The 13,530-nt window shown below is 42.9% G+C and overlaps 1 protein-coding gene across 2 annotated transcripts in view; it reads left to right on the top strand.

The window, feature by feature from the left end:
• The first annotated feature begins 784 nt into the window (after positions 1 to 784).
• CEBPG (CCAAT/enhancer binding protein gamma) overlaps positions 785 to 13,530 on the top strand; it is a 16,451-nt gene continuing 3,705 nt past the window's right edge. The window contains exon 1 of one of the 2 annotated variants that reach the window (XM_015423840.1): positions 785 to 865. The gene's annotated coding sequence lies outside the window, so the exon portion shown is untranslated. Of the gene's footprint in view, positions 866 to 1,000; positions 1,071 to 13,530 lie in introns of those variants that run through there. The other variant, XM_015423841.1, reaches the window with a different exon arrangement.

The raw sequence follows: 13,530 nt of genomic DNA, 5'->3' as shown, positions 1-13,530 counted from the left end.
ATACCTCACCCTGTATTTAAAATTCCCGTATTTCCATACTGTTTTGTGCTTTCATGCCAATAAAGGTTGTGTGTGTGTGTATTTAAGAGTCACCTTACAATATTAACACGATAGACTTAAGAAGCAACCTAAAAACAACAAAAGAACTGAGTTAATGCAGCAGTAGCCTCTACTTTGAGTCACTGGAAAAGATACAACGGAAATGCTTTAAATAATAAAACATTCTGGATAGGAGGGAAACAATTCTCTGTTCCTTCACATCAGGCACAATAATGTTATGAAGCTCCACTATGTCCTCGATGTTAGTATTTATGTGTTTAAAGAAAACAAGCTCCATTATTCGTTAGCAGAAGTTTGAATTTTGGTGACTTAACTCTTTTTGTGCGGCGTACGAGGAACTGAGAGCAGTTAACATGTCTACAATTTAGAAGAATTAAATAATAATATATTTAGAATAAACCCCCCATCACATCCCCATCCCCTTCCCCCCCCCCCAAGAACACCAACCCTACGATCCCGCCTGCCTCTGACTAAAAAAAACCCCCTTCGAGGCAAAGTCCCTCATTGGTTGTGGCTCCTGCCTGTCCAACCGCCAGAGCTTAACGATTGGTGATCTCTGACGATCCGACCAGCCATTGGTCAGACGAGCCGCCAGTCGGAACACGGAGGGCGAGAGTTGCATCATCCTTGCGGTACACCGCTTTTTGATTGGTTGGGGCCGGTTTCGCAATCGCAAACATCCCCCCCTCACTCCATCAGCCCTGAGAGAGAATTGAGAGAGAGAGAGAGAGAGAGAGGGAAAAAGAGTGGGGCCTGGGTAGGCCCGCGCCTCTTTCCCCCTCACCCCGGATCGATACCGGGCCAGGTATGGGGCTGGACGGGGACCCCTGTGGAGGGAGGTATAAGCGAGGGGGCGGGGCCTACCGGGGTGAAGGGCTCTGTGGGGCGGAGTTGGTGGTGGTGGGGGGTCCGGAATGGGAAAGGTCGGGGAGGGGGGAAAGGATGACGGCAGCTCTCCGTGGGAGTCCCAATAATGGGGGTGGAGAAGCGGGCCTTGGCATTGCGGGAAGGTGAGGGAGCCGCGCTTTGTGGGGCAGAGTTGGGGGTCGGTTGTCGGAGTCGTTTCGCTTTTTCTCCCCCACGTTTTTTTTTGGGGGGGGGGGAGCCTAAGTTTGCGATCCCCCCGGGATGGGGGGGAATAGGGGCCGGAATTCTCCCAAACTTCCAACTCCACTCCGGAAGACAGAAATCCTATTTCCGTGGAGGACATGACTGCTGTGGAAGGGTGAACTCCGTACTTTTATACCCTTCTGAGGTCCCTGCCCTCCCCAAACCCCGCCCTCCCCTGGCTCCACCTCCAAATCGCCAGGAATTTCCCAACCCAAAATTAGCAACCGTATTCCCAGGCAAGGCCATCATGAGCCCGCCGCTCTTGCAGAGGTCCTGTGATGTCCTTTTCATCATCTGAACCATCTAGGCCGCCCCATGAGAACAAATCACATGTCTTTCCTAGCATGTCCCAGAGAAGCAGGTTCAGAACCTTGGCCCATCGTGGTCAGTACTGTCTACTTTGCTATGGAGCTGGCTGAGTGGCCTTGGGCAGTTGCTCTCTTTTCCTTAACACACTTGAAGGTTTTTATAAGGGAAGGGAATGTATCCTGTTCTGAAATCCTTGGAGGAAGGATGAGACAGAATTGTGCTAAATAAGTATATGTTAAGGGAAAGATTTATTTACTTTCTTTGATGTATATAATGTTTGTGTATCCACCTTCATGGGTGTAGCCAGAAGATTTTGGTCGGTGGGGCAGTGGAGCAGGGAACTTAATTAGATTAAGAGCAGACAAATTACCATAAGCAAATTACACCATTATTTTGACTGACAGGACTTTTGGCTCTCTTAAAATCATTAATAGCAGCTCTTCAAACATGAATTGTGTTTGTAGCTGTTCACCCCCCAAACCCCCATGAGCCACTGCCCCAAACAGGACTTTGATTCCCTACTCCTCCACATGCAGCTGCTGGTGTGACCTTGGTTCAGTCACAGTTCTCTCAGAACTGTTCTGGAAAGAGCAGTTCTCAAAAGAGTTCTCTCAGCCCCACCTACCTCACAGGGTGTCTGTTGTGGGAAGGGGAAGGAGATTGTAAGCCACACTGAGACTCCCAAGTGAATTGATATAAATCCAATCTCCTCTTCTACTTTTGGCACGAGTCGGACAACAACCAGAGGTGCTTACCAGGGTCCCAGAATTGAGGATTTTAAATGCAGGCTTCAGGCAGGGTGCAGCGTGGCAGAGCTTACCTGAATTAATATCCAAAGAAATATTTTGAAAACATGGTTTTTGGCAGCAGGACTTGTGGGGCATGGCTATTAAATGAGGGGCCCCACCAAAACCAAGGGCCTGTCCACCTTTCTCCTGAACACCTCAGGAGCCAAAGGTGGGTAACAGCGGTGTAAAAATTACTGTATGAAACTTGGAACAACAGATATAAAAACATTAAGATGAGTCTAAAACAACAGATATAAAAACATTAAGATGAGTCTAAAACAAAAAGGGCCGCAGTGGCTCAGAGGTTAACCTAGCAGTTCGAAAGCAAGAGATTGCAAGTAGATAAATAGTTACCACTTTGGTGGGAAGGTAACAGTGTTCTGTGTGCCTTGGCGTCTAGTCATGCCGGCCACATGACCACGGAGACATCTTTGGACAGCGCTGGCTCTTTGGCTTGGAAACGGAGATGAGCACTGCCCCCTAGAGTTGGATTCAACTAACTTTCAAGCAAGGGAAACCTTTTTCTTTAAAACAACATTATGCCACCCTCCTGTAGGTTGAGGATTAGTAGTAGAGCATCTGTAGATGGGCCCTGGTTCGGTTCCTGTCATCTCCAGTACAAAGGCCATCTCCAGTACAAAGATCTCCACTTGAGACCCTGGAGAGTGGCTGTTGGTCAGTAGACAGTACTGACCATGATGGGCCACAGTTCTGACTCTGGATAAGGCAATGCCATGTGTTGATAATTTCTCTGTGGCCCTGGTTCCAGGTATCTTCCTTCTGAGCTTCCAAACCACAGCCCTGCCCAATAGGTAAAGTAGGGCCATCTGCCTTGTACAGGGAGTTCCAAGAGTGGCCTTAGCTGGTGTTCAGTATTTCCTACAGGCTTGAGAGAAGTCTGGTTCTAACATACTCTTTGGAGATCATGCCAGCCACTCATGTGCTTCCAGTTCAGATGGGCAGGGGATGTGGTTTAGTGGTAAAGGATATGCTTTGCTTGCAGAAGGTCCCAGGTTCAATCCGTGGTCTGACCCACTTTGATTGTAGTGCTTCTTGTCTAATACAGTTCAGAAAGTGATAGCTGTAATATTGGTGATGTCTAGGAAAGAAAGACTCCGGCTGTTCAGTCTCTGTGAAGCGTTGTGTTTATTGTAAGAATGCTTTCACTTTTCATTGTAAGTACTATGATAGAGGTGAAAAATCTCTTGCCAAGACAAGCTAGAGGAAGCTTTAACATTTATTTATATCAGTGTTCAGAGACTGCCTTTCCTTACATGTTGGCCCAAGGCAGTTTACAAATTACGCTTGCAAGTATGTGTAATAATAAAACCGTAAATCAGAATAATCCTGTTATAAACATAACCCATATAAACAGAAATTAAATCAACAAAAAGCCTGCTGGAACGTGCTTCTCTGAATACTGACAAGAAATAGCTTAAAAAAAAAACACAACAACCTCTATTGCCAGCCTAATCCAAAGCCACTGAAAATGCCTTCGAACAGATCAAACCCCTTTATGGGAGGGAGGGAGAAAGAGCTGGTTGGAGGAATGAAGATGATACATGCTATGGGGTCATAATAATTACTAGTTATTCCAGGTTTATTGTAATCATTTCATTACATTCTTATATACTCCTTGGCAAAAGATACTTCACTGTATCTTGGAGATGATAACATACACAGCTTTTTAATATGAGATTTATTATGCTTAGTGCTTCCTTAGAGGTACTGAAATTTCTGGTTGTCCCCTCAAAATACACTGCCCTATTATTAACTGCTTTTGGAAACAGCGCACAATTCAGAAACGTCTATCTTTTGCCATTCAGGATGTGTTCCATTTTATGTCTCTCAAAGATACTGTTTTTAAGCAATATGATGGCGGTATGGCTGACAATAGTGAAAAATAGCTTCCAGTGTTTCCTCTAAGCTGTGTATGCAAGTGGCCACTCATTAACACAGGAAGCCCTGCTCAGCAGCAGTCTGGAGCCATGCAGGGTCTTGCACTGCTCATTGCCAGTTTTAAGATTACAGCGGTTATGTTCGGCTCAGGATGTGCTCAGTAGGGGGAAAAACATTAGAGGAAACATTGATAGCAGCTGATTTTTAGGGGTTCTTGTCAGGATGCGGCCCAAGGGCCAGAAGCACACATATTTTCACAAGCAGCCAGGGATCATCTCACAGTGTAAGGAGTATGGGTTTTGCAGTTGTGAAGCACATGTATTTAAGCATGTTTACATGCAGATATGTGCTGTTAACAGTTCTTGAATTCTGTGTGTAATATTGAAATACAAAATATTTTAAAATATATTTAAAGCATTTGAAACTGATAAATATTTTGATGTATCTTGATTCAAATTGGTGGGATCGTTGAGGGCTGGCTTGATTGTAGGCTGCCATAAACCCATAATGGTTGACTGAAATAGTTGTGGCTGAGTTTACAGTTTCAGTTGAAACTTTTTTCGGAGTTCTTGTGGTTATGGTCATGCACAGTGTTACTCACATGCAAGTCCATCAAAGGTCACACACAATCTTGCGATTGGCACCTGTAGAGCCAATGTTTTGTTACAATTTTCTCAAGATGATTGGTGCACCAAGAAGTGTAGACAGAGCTGGAAAAAACAATAACCATGAAATACTCTCTCTTTTGGAATGAATGAAATGCTTTTTAAGACAGTATTTTTACTAACTCAGAATATGTAGTATGAAGAACTTTTTGTGGCAGTCTGTATTATGTAGTACAGATTGTGCCAGTCTGTCGTATGAAGATCTTTTTTGTGCCAGTCTGTATCATTTAACAATGAAAATTCCTGTGTTTCCTATAAATGTATACAATATTGCCTAAGGATATATATAGCTGAGGTATAAACTATGCATTTTATGTTAACACAGTAAAAGAAATTTATGCTTGATAAGAAATTAAGTAGTCCATATATTTCATTTCCTCCAAAAGTCGTGTTTTTCCTATTTTTATTTCTCTTACTTCAAGATTTTTGCAAATCTTACATTTCTCTGTGTACAGTCCTAAATTTATATGGAAAGCATTCCCTGGCAACAGACAGCGGGGCTTCCGGTGTTCACTTAAAGCTTTGGGAGTGCATATCATATGTGGTACCAGAAAGAGTTTTAGACCCCCATCCAGAATTTGCATTCTGGTTTACAATATTCAGTTTAAAAACTGAATATTCAGTTTAAAAACTGAAAAAATTCCTACTGTCTGATTTTTGTAAAATCACCAAAACCTTTGCATAACCGATGAATATGCATTTTTTCATACTAACAACCTTAGTGTACAAGCTCATTGAAAGAAGGGTTGGCTCAAAATGTACAAAAAGCCTTGGAGAGAAACTAAATAAAGGTGACTCTTGCAGAGAGACAACTCCGACTTCAGGATTGAGAGAGGTTTCCTCCTGTAGGCCAGTGTTTCCTAACTGGTGGATCCCAACTCCCAACCCAAAAGAGGCCTGCGAAGCCTGTGAAAGTGGATCCGAGGCTTTTGTAATTTTATTGATTTGTGTATGCTCTTTTTTTAAAAAATGGGTCACAGTACCAAAAAGGCTGGGAACCACTGCTCTAGGGTACTAAGAGGTTATAACTATTACATAATATTTCATTTAGGTTTGTAGCCCACCTTTCTTTTAGTACTCAGGATGGTAACTAATAATACAAAACTAAGAAGCAACTGAAGTCTTCTCTTACATGTTTATTTTACCCTTTCATCAAGGAACTTGGAGGGGATAGCATACATTGTTCTTCCCCTTTCCGTTTTATCTTTACAACAAACCTGAGAGGTAGACTCTAATCTGCGCGAACTCTAATCTGGGAGAACCGGGTTTGATTCCCCACTCCTCCACTTGCATCTGGCTGGATGACCGTGGGCAAGCCATAGTTCAGATAAGAGCTGTTCTTGAAAAAGAGCAGTTTCCGTCAAGAGCTCTCTCAGCCCCACCTACCTCACAGGGTGTCTGTTGTGGAGAGGGGAAGGGAAAGGAGTTTATAAACCGCTCTGAGACACCTTTGGGTAGTGAAGGGCGGGGTATAAATCCAATCTCTTCTTCTTCTTAGACTAGGCTGAGAGAATGTGACTGGCTTAAGGTCACCTAGGGAGCTTCTTGGACCAAATAGGTTTCCCCCCCATCCTAGATTGATATTCTTAACTGCTATGCTACAGTGTGTGTTTCCCTTTGAGGATATCCCATTTCATTAAAATTATACTGTGGTATTGGTGGTAGCAGCAATGAAGGTATATAGTGAATGGTGTCGAACTCATTTGTTGTGAGGGCTGGATCTGACATAAATGAGACCTTGTTGGGCCGGGCCATGTGTGTCATAAAATGTAATGCCAGGTAGTGGAGATATAAACTTTATACAGACAAACGCAATTAAAGATTTTTTAAAACTTCAAACAAAACATGCTCAAAACACAAGCACTCTTGCAATATTTTGTCTATTTAACAGTCTCTGATAACTGACACCTCTTGCTCTGAATTATTGCATCAAAATGTCTGTGCTGTAGCAATCTTGAGTATGCTGTTCAGATGTGTATCTGTAAGCTGCAAACCTACTTTTGATTTATTGACATTCATTATAGAAATCTCATGCTCAGTGTTCTGAGCCTAGGACCCAGGAGAAAACATGAAATGGCTGGGCATTGTGAGCTTTTGTACATAAGTTGCTTCATTTGCTGCTCAAGAACGTGAGAAGGCATCCTGACATAAACTGAGGGCTGTTTGTTTGTCTACAAAACTATAGTCTTCCCCAGAGAAATAACTACAACTTCCTACAAAGGAAATGTGCTGGGTGAACTTGGTCTGGACACACACTCTCAGCCTAATCCACCTCACTGGCTTGTTGTTATTCCTCTTCCAAAACAGTTCACATTGCTTTCTTACTGAGAAAGACTGGATCACGAGGGCATGAACACAGTGAAAAGGGGGAGGAAACTCAGTTGCACCCATGAGAGCCCTGGCATAAGGAGCCCAACAAAACACACACAAACACAACATAAGGAGTTGAACAGAATACACAAATATTGTAGCAAGGCACACAGAAACTCATACCTTGAACAAAATTTTATTGGTCTGGTGCCTGGTATTTCTGCCATGCGATTGAGACAGCCCAGCAAAACAAGCTTTCCCTTGTTCCCTCTCTCCCTGCCTCCCTTCAGGGAGGAGCCTCAGCCAGTGGAAGGAAAGAAAGGCTTCCCTTTGTCTCCTGTATATGATTGAGACAGCCTGGCCAGGAAGCAAGCTCTGGCTGGTTCCCTCCCTCCCACTGGGAGGAGCCTCAGCCAATGCTTTACCAGATTCTCTCAACTGCACAGGAGAGGCTTGCCTATGTATGCCTCCTGTGCGATTGAGAGACTGGTAAAGTAAGCTGTGATGTAGCAGCAGAACAGGAAAAGGAAGCAGGAAACAGCCAGGGCCTTGTGTGCCAGGTTGCCACCCTCCAAGGGCTTGATCCCGCCCCCGGGCTGCATGTTTGACACCCCTGATATAGTGTGTCCTGTTCGTTTTTGTATACTTAATGCTTTTTAGGTGAATCGGTAAGCTAAACAAAAAGACTGCAGAGGCCATGAAACTTTGTTGTTAGTTTGAAGCTACCAGTTAAGTAATTATTTTATTGTTTGTAATAAAAGCTTTGAATTATATGGTTCTGTGTCTTTTGTTAGCAGTATCCAGCCCCTATGCAATCCTGGGTAGTGTTATCATACTTATATCCTGCTTTTTTGGCAGAGCACTACAAATAAATACAAGTTGGTGGAAAGAGGCCAATGAAACGGGGCTTGCTGTTTCTCCTTCCCTCCTGCAGAACAAGTTGGATATTGATGAAGTCTGAGGAGGAGGGGAAAGGTGGTAGTTAGGCAGGCTGGTGGAAAAGCCTTGTTCTCGCCTCTCCTCTCCTGCAGAATGGCTGTTGGTGGGGTCTGATGCCCCCCCCTCCCGATTATGGTAGCCTTGTTCCACTGAGGTAGCCATGGTTCCATGTTGGCTGGCTGAAGCTTCTTACTTAGACTGACTTAGAGCAGCAGGGAGAGTTGCTGGCTTGCTAAGGTAGTAAGAATAGCAGTGACATGCTGAATGGGAGGCCCAGGTTAGGGGCCACATTCTTGTGCTTGTCTCTTCATGTGCAGTTGCTAACATAGCTTGCACTCTTCAGTGTCTTTTGACCTTGGATGTTCCTCTGCCTACCGGCTTGGTTGATTCCCTTTGGGAAGCACTGCCGCTGCCTCATGTTTTGTTGAAAGGAAAGGGAGAGAAGGAACGGTCTTCTGCAGAAAGTGTACAGATCTCATTAAAAATGGCTGAAACTCTTTAAAAATTCCTAGAATTATGTAAGAGGGTTCTGCTCTGCAGCATGGTGCCAGCACCAGCCATAGCTGCACCAGAAACGCCTCAAGCCCTCCCCTGCTGATGCAATGGCCATGTGTGGTGGGTAGCAGAGGGCCAGCAGCACAGTTTAGCAGGTTGTGCACCTCCACACAGTTTCTCAGTGTGGTTCCTGGGACAATAGAACTGGGAAGGCACCCAGCAAACTAGTATGTAGGGTGCATTCCCCTAGCTAAGGGAAGGGTGCCCACGATTTCATTTGTAAACCTCAAACATGACATCCAGTTAATGGTCTTTGGGCTTCTGTTGCTTCTGCTTTCTGATACTACAATACAGAGCTAAGGCTGCTGTGCTGCCCATGCTCTCAGTTCATTAATCTTTTGCTTTCAATCTTTTTTTTTTAATCTAAATAAAACCTAATAAAAATAAATTTACACTTAAATACATGCTTTATGTTGCTTGACACACAGCTATGTTATTCTCACAACAGGACTAAAAAAATTGCTTTATCCTCTTGTGTGCCTTTCCCAAGGGGGTTTCGAATTGTACAAAAACAGGATCATTGGAAGGCTTAAGTCATTAATCGTTTTTATTTATTCAGCCGTTCAGATCCCCAGCTTGCAAGTTTGCATTTTCCCCATATGATCAGGGTGCTAAAGAAGCTGAAGCAACTTGGCTAGAAAGAGATGTTAAAATAAATTATAAGTGGCACATGATGTCTTAAAAGTGATGCATTTTAATATTGCCCCACGTGAGTAGTAAGGAGCCCAAGCTTACATCTGCTTCTTTTGTTGGTATTTCCTTACAAAGCCTGTCTGTTTCCATGGGGGCTGTCGACACAACAACCCCAGAGATAATCAAACAACTTGTTCTCCAGTTTATGACTAGGAAGGTTGTTGGGAATCTGGATAGTGCTCTCTAATATTGTTCTCTAGTATCAGAGCAGGAGTTCTCGTGCAAAGAAGAAGAAGAGAAGAAGAGATTGGATTTATACCCCGCCCTTCACTACCCAAAGGTGTCTCAGAGCAGCTTACAAACTCCTTTCCCTTCCCCTCCCCACAACAGACACCCTGTGAGGTAGGTGGGGCTGAGAGAACTCTGACACAAACTGCTCTTTTTCAAGGACAGCTCTTATCAGAGCTAGGGCTTGGCCAAGGTCATCCAGCCAGGTGCAAGTGGAGGAGTGGGGAATCAAACCCGGTTCTCCCAGATTAGAGTCCGCGCACTTAACCACTACACCAAAGGCTTAACTAGTAAGGCACCCAGGTGTACAACCATTCAAATGACAAAATGGAATGACATCACTCCAGTGGTTGTACCTATGTACCTAAGCCTTTGGTTTCCATGGGGACAATACCATGGGGAAAACCTCCTGCATAGTATGACCACACCCCACAGATGCATGTTCCGCTTCCCTTTATGTTTGTGACAAGGGCGAAGGGGGCTGAATATTCTGTTTAAAAACATTTCTGCCAGTGGGTATCAGGTAATTACTCTGTTGGCTCTTGGTCGTGTGCTAAACAATTTGGTTTTGTTAAACTCTCACTGTGAACGACAAGATGTTTCTCCTTTTAGCCGTGCCGAAAGAAAGACGTTCCTGTTTGTCCAGTCTGACAGCCATGTGTACGCTGAAATTGGTTAAGTGGTTCCTTTTATGTCACTCTGTCAGACCTTCAAAACATTCCGTATATTGTCTCTTTTTTTCAAAAAGAAAGAAAGAAAATAGACTTCTCATCATGTTGTGTGTGTATGAGTAAAAGGCCTTTGCAGAACACAAACGCAGACTTCAGCAGTTCTGATTATTTGACCAGTTGCAAAGCTCCCAGCAATGATATACTGTGGAACAACAACAAACATTTTGCAGATCTTTCAGAATCTGGCAAAATGAAATATATTTGAAGTGTGAAATGTGTACTGCTGAATTCAGGAGCTTTAGGTTCATTGGTGGGTATCAAATATGCAAAATTTCTGAACTGTTAAATACCCATGCATGTTATCAGTGCATGTGAGTCACCAAATACTGTATGTGCTAACCGTAAAATGTTGTTTGGCATTTATATAATGCATTTAAATATTCAGAGTATTTCATAATGTTCTTGGAAATCCATACAGCAACCTAGTAAGAGAGGCCGGTATTGCCATCTCCATATTATGGATCTGTTCTTGCTGAGGTATCGTTTAATAGGGATCTTAGCTATGCATGACATCTGATCTCTCTGTCTTTATATGGTATTTTACGATATTCTGTGCGATCTGTCATTTTAACGTTGTTTTAATTGTATTGTATTAATTGGTGTACACCACTCTGAGCCTGTTATGGGGAGGGCGGTATATAAATCAAATATAAAATAAAAATGTTGGATGAATATTCAATCAGTAAGAATACAGTTGGAGAATATTCTACATCAGTATTTGTAGATGGGAATTCTGAGAACTTTGAGGAACAGTTTGAGAACAGAGCCCTCAGACCCCTAGAAACAGTTATGTCCAGGGTGAATGCTGAAAGGCTGTGGGCCCCAAGTATGATTGAAGATGTGCAACACAGTGTCATTCCTAACATGCTTCATTGTCAACAGATGAGGCTTTTCTGAGTTAAAAAAGGCATAGTTAAATTTAGGAGTTAAAACTAAAAAGATTATATGTGTATCAAATTCTTGTAAAAGTCAGATATGGACAGAGCTTTGAAAATCAGAGTTTGCTTTAGACCTATCTATTGGTGAAAGTTTAAGACGATTGTGTCTCTCTACATTACGGGCAGTAAGAAATATTGGGGTATTTTATACTGCAAAATTCAAAAACAGCAGTTATTAAATAGACACTTAAACAACAAACAAACAACACCCCTTACACTCACATTCTTGCAGATGACCAATGGCTCTGCACTCTTCCACGTCCACTGGCTTGAGATAAGCATGGGAAAATGTCTGTCCAAAGGATGCTGTGTCTAGAAATGCTGGGTCTGAGATTACTATAGCTGTTTCCCCCAGAAGAAGTATCAAAAAGCTATATTATAACAGATCACCTTGACCCAGCATTAAAAGTGTTTATACTAGTATTGTGTCTTTAAAACTGGCTGGTACTTCAGTCCTAAACATTTCTACTGCCATAGCTACCTGTTGTGCTTCCTGAACTGAAGAGGAGTGGGGGTTCAGGCCCACAATGTATGAAACTATGAACCAAATTACACATGGCATGACAGCCAACTGCCTTTAAAGCTGGGATGGGTGGGGTGGGTAGAAGGGGACTACTTTTAACCTTTCCCCTCCCCGGTTTGGACAGGAAATAAGCCCCTGTATGTGTTTTAAGATGAGGATTTGCTGTCCTTTTAACTAGCAGCTTTTCCAGATATTGTTGCTTTGATTCTCTGAAGTGCAGAATAGAATCAACTCGCCTGCCTGTGGGAATGGGATAGATCTTCCAGTACCAGGCCACCTTAACAGCCACATTGGAATAAACCTTTTCAGAGTTTAGCAAAACAGGAGATGGTTAAGGATCTTGGACGTCAAGTCCTATGTGGAGGGACCAGATTTCGCTGATCCTGTGGGGTGGCAGAAGGATGGACTGCTTCTGAGTTCAGTTCTTTCTCAGTAATACAGGCAAAACTTGGGCATGGAAGGGAGTGGCTCCAAGTCCCAGTGCATCTTGTCTGACAAATTAAGCACTTGAAATTGTGATGGTGTCATACCTTTGATATCAGCAGTAGGGTGCTGGAGCTGTACATAGGCATGTGTAGAGCTGTGTCTGTTTGGAAAACAGAAATGGAGATTGTTGAGGTGGTAAATGTCCTTGTTTGGGGGACAGCTCTGAATTTCCAGCTGGCTAATTTTAGGTAAAATGATGGATCTATAAAAATAGAACAAATGTTAGACGGTAAGACCAGTCGCCAAGACAAGGTTGTGAAATTTCAAGCATTTAAGGCCTGACTAGACATTTCATACACTAGGGATGTCGTTGTGATAGCTGAATACATCCAGGGATTTGGAGGGAGGTTGCCTAAGAGTGAGGCAACAAGGGGGTTCAGACAACTGTAAAAATGCCCTTTGAATACATCAAACTGCAGAAAAAATGTATCCCTAATGTTTTGAGATGTACTGTTTTCAAGGGATATAGGCTTACATATCTGAAATTATGGATATCCACACCTACTTTGTTAGCTTCTGAACTGTAAAATATGTGGGAGGGAAAAGAAGATCCTGAAACGCATGAGAATAAAATCTTATTCTGCACAGTGTTTTAAAGTTTTTTTTCTAGCTTGACCAAAGGTCTACCTAGACCACTTCTGCTGCTTTCCTGATAGCGCTGCAGAGTACAAGAGAATTCATAGCACAATAGGAAGTCTACCATCTAATCAAAGGCAAAGACACCTTATGTACTGGTAGATGTCCATATTGTTTTCAGAAAATGGCAGGGCATTACTGCGGAAGAAGGTTTTCCTTTGCTTAAGTTTGCTAGGTTTTAACAGGCTGCACAAACAGTTCTATCCCTGAGTAGTGTGGATGATTCAGTTCTTTAAGAACTGTTAGAATGCAATATAAAGTTAAATAGGTCACCATACTGTGCCAAAATAGTTGGGTTGGGCAGTGAGAGAGAGAGAATAATTGTTATTTCTCATCACCTCTGATGTTCTGAGGAGTTGCCAGTAGAAGCCTGTGATAGTCTAATCCCTCTTTTAATTGCAGCAGTTTTTTTTTCTAGCTGGGTGGGGGGAATCATTGAATTTTATTGTTGATGCAAGTATTGCCTTTTGTGTGCTTGAAAAATGTATTGCGTGATATAACAGTAGTGTGGTAGATGGGTTGAAATCAAAGTGATTTAAATCATTACCATGTTCAGGCTTCTGATTTGAGATTACATACTTACACAACCAGGGGACACTCCAGAGACTTGCAGGGGTATCTCATTTTCCTCTCCCTCACTGTTTCCTCTTTCCATTTCCT

This window comes from Gekko japonicus, unplaced genomic scaffold (assembly GCF_001447785.1).
Source record: "Gekko japonicus isolate JY-2015 unplaced genomic scaffold, Gekko_japonicus_V1.1 scaffold225, whole genome shotgun sequence".
In the NCBI taxonomy this organism is placed as follows: domain Eukaryota; kingdom Metazoa; phylum Chordata; class Lepidosauria; order Squamata; family Gekkonidae; genus Gekko; species Gekko japonicus.
The sequence above is the reverse complement of the archived record's forward strand: the minus strand, read 5'-3'. Positions and strand labels throughout refer to the sequence as shown.